At 40.5% G+C, this 3,674-nt stretch overlaps 1 protein-coding gene across 1 annotated transcript in view; it reads right to left on the reverse strand.

Moving 5' to 3' along the window:
* zfyve9a (zinc finger, FYVE domain containing 9a) overlaps positions 1 to 531 on the reverse strand; it is a 53,456-nt gene extending 52,925 nt beyond the window's left edge. Inside the window, exon 1 of the mRNA XM_084182821.1 lies at positions 326 to 531. The gene's annotated coding sequence lies outside the window, so the exon portion shown is untranslated. The remainder of the gene's footprint in view (positions 1 to 325) is intronic.
* Positions 532 to 3,674: the final 3,143 nt, after the last annotated feature.

A 3,674-nucleotide genomic window follows, 5' to 3' on the forward strand; every position in this document is an offset into this window, starting at 1 on the left:
CTAAAAACCAGCGGTAACGATTGCTTTTTATATAAGCCGACACCCGAAACTAAATGTCCACCACCAGCGACAGACAAGTGATTAGCTCCGGTTATTTACCGTCAGTTAGCTTGCTTGCTATTAAAGTAGGCAATGCTACAATGTGTCAAATATGCAATCATCAGAATGTCCCTCTTAGAATTAAGATGAGTTTCAGAATATGCCATGAATATTCTACATCACTGTACCCAGTACAATCCAATGCAATGGCCGTAGTGCCTGTGTCTAACATCGGAGCTAAGACGACATGAAAAACAAATTGACGGCATTAGCTACTTCTACTCACTGGTGGAATCCCCATCTTCACGCGTAGTGCCATGAAATCCTTCCGTTTGTACCGGTCATTCTCTCACTCACACGCAGGTCCAACAACAATCGCCTTTCAGTTCTACTTTCCAAGTCTCCCCGTGTAGGTAAACACACCACATACAGTTCAGTTGTAGCCAGACTTGAACAGCTGAAGTCGGAAAGTAACAGCTGTGCGACAGCACTCGGGAATACTCTATCGCCTCACTACTATCCCGCTAGCAACACTAACAATGACGTCACTTTCCAATGGTAATGAAGAAACCTTCAAAATAAAAGCCCGCATTTCAAAACATTGCAAGGTAAATAACTCAATGAAAAGATATACAATTTTTAATCTGTCGATTTTTATTGTGCTTTTAAGCAAATGCAAGAAGGAATTTAGGGTTCTTCGACTGTCCCCATAAGATAACCCTTTGTTGTTCCAGGTAGAACCATTTTCCTCGGTGGAAAGGGTTCTACATGGAACCCAAAAGGGTTCTACATGGAACCCAAAAGGGTTCTACATGGAACCCAAAAGGGTTCTACATGGAACCCAAAAGGGTTCTACATGAAACCCCCAAAAGTTTGACCTGGAACTAATGTTCCCTCTATTTTTTTTCAGCACTGAGCAAATTTCAGGTCTGCTGAGGGCATACTTGCACATTGTGAAAATTCTGTTCAACATCCATTGTGCGTTTACTGTGAACACTGAGGCTGTACCCACTTTAAGTTACAGTTTTAACAGTGGTCAAGTAGGCTTCTGTGGCTATTTGATCATATTGTAGGCCTGCCAGAGTGGCCTACCATCAAAAGCAATGGAGAAAATGCATCCCATAATATTTTAACATGGAAATAGCTGTTCTATCATTCAGCCTACAGTAGCAGCCAATGTGTGGTGTTCAATGTAGGCCAATGAGACTTTTGAAACAAACCTGCAGGGCTTGACATTAACCTGTTTATCCACTTGTCCTTCAGACAAGGAGGTGACTGAAAAGGTTGTTTGTGTTGTTTGATGCAAGAAACCACTTTACAAAATAAAATGCATTATTATTCCCATACCATTATTGCAGAGAAAAATACAAATTATGCTACCCTCTGCCTATTGGCTACTTAGTTTATTCTAGCCAGTCTCAAAATACAACACTGCACCTTTAAGACAAAAAAAAGCGCTTTACCTGAGTCGCTTTTCAAAGATGTCTAGAAATGTACACATTTTGTGCTCTTGTAGGAAGCAATCACTCCCCTATTGCTGACTACAAATGATCTATAACTGGGCTAATAACTCACTACCTAGCAAAGGATATGAACAAAATGTTCACACGTGGCTACATGCAGCTTTCGCTTTGATCTCAAAACAAGCGCATCTACTCACGACCGCTCATGCTGTAAACACAGTCCAGTTCAAAGTAAATGGCACAGATCCATATATGTCAATGGTCTGTTTGCATATAAGTCTACTGCAGCTCTGATAGGTTATTCCTCACCGGTCTGTCTCGAGTAAGGGCTGAGTTGTGAGTGTCAATGCAATAGAATTCTACTCTAATGCGTTCTGCCTTCTACAAAATCTCATACATAGTTCGTTTTGTATCGGTATGTTGCTTTGAAAGTGGCTAATATTGCGTTGATTCGATCACAATTGCCACAGTAAATGGAAACGTTGATAGCGTTAACTAACAGGGAAAACTCTAGAAAGTTGAGTGAAGTTCAATCTTGTGCTTCTTTCTGTGGGCTGATATTTATTCTGCACAGCAGTCCCAGGGGAGTTGCTTGGCTGTCTCGGGGCTACCGCGCAGCATGCGCGCAGTTTAGAGCCGCGACCGGGAGACCCATGGGGCGGCGCACAATTGGCCCAGCGTCGTCCATGTTAGGGGAGGGAATGGCCGGTAGGGATGTAGCTCAGTTGGTAGAGCATGGCGTTTATCAACGCCAGGGTTGTGGGTTCGATTCCCACGGGGGGCCAGTATTTAAAAAAATAAAAAAATAATGTATGCACTCACTAACTGTAAGTCGCTCTGGATAAGAGCGTCCGCTAAATGACTAAAATGTAAAATGTAGAGGGAACATTGCCTGGAACCAAAAAGGGTTATTCTATGGGGTCAGCCGAAGAACCCTTTGTGATCCCTTTTTTCGAAGAGTGTAGGATCTCTACTAACCAAATTATGCTCCCGAACGGCTGGTTATTACTCAGCCTTTCTTAGACATATGAATTTAATCCTGCATGTTACATGTTTACATTTTAGTCATTTAGCAGACGCTCTTATCCAGAGTGAGTGCACACATTTTTCATACTAATTAATAATTGTCCATATTAATTCCAATAGAATACATTACTTGACTGTTGTTATGTTGGATATCAGTTTGAAAACCTGAGGTGAAAAGGAGACTGGAGTAGGACTTCCTTTTTTATCTTTCCCTGTTTACTTACAGTGTGTAATAAAACACCATTCCATACTAGACTTCCATGCACCTAATGGAGGGGCCAAGTACTGATTATTAGTAGGTTTTTTAACAGTTGAGTGTGTATAGTGTTGCTGGGTCTTTAGACCTCAGTCCTCCATGAAATAACACCACATAGATTCAACAGACCTCACTGAGTACTCTCGACCCCACTTCAACATCGGCACATAGGACGTTTTTTTTTTCTCTATAAGCCAATATGTAATTGCTTTGCAGTGAATGGAGTGTCACTGAATTAAACCCGTTTCCCAGCACAATAGACCAATTTAAGTTTTGTAGACTATTGAGTAATTCCAATTCCAATATTAAAATACAAGTATGTAAAATTATATATATATATTTTTTTTTTGATTACAATGCTGTGAAAAACAGTTGTACTGTACTAGAGTGCCAAAAAAAAGATAGATATTCCCAAAGTTTAGCATGTCTTTCTAGGGGGACTCTTATAAAAATAAAAAAATAAAAAAACAAATAAAGCAGCAATCGTGCTTCCAGCATAATATCGTGCTGCCAGGAGAACGGTAATCCCCATCCGTTTTCTCACCACCAAATATGGCAGATAAAAAACATAGATATTCCCAAAGCAGTGAGAGGAAGTCCAGTAGCGGGTAGATGGAACTAGGTAAAACTGGGCAGACGTTCTGCAAAATTTCTCATCGATTAAATATCTGATCTAAATACATTTTTTTTGTTCCCAAAAACTAGAATCTGTTACGAACACAGTGCACTAAGTTTTATAGACCTGACGCTTTGGCAAAGTAAAAAAAAATAAAAAAATCCGTTGTTTAGGAGTGCAAGGTCGAATTGAGTTTGTGCACACGCGCACTTCACAGCGGAGGCGTTCCCTAACGGAAATATGCAAATATATGCTACAACGCACCAATAGGATC

The sequence above is a fragment of the Coregonus lavaretus genome (assembly GCF_964263955.1).
Source record: "Coregonus lavaretus genome assembly, chromosome: 19".
NCBI lineage: Eukaryota > Metazoa > Chordata > Actinopteri > Salmoniformes > Salmonidae > Coregonus > Coregonus lavaretus.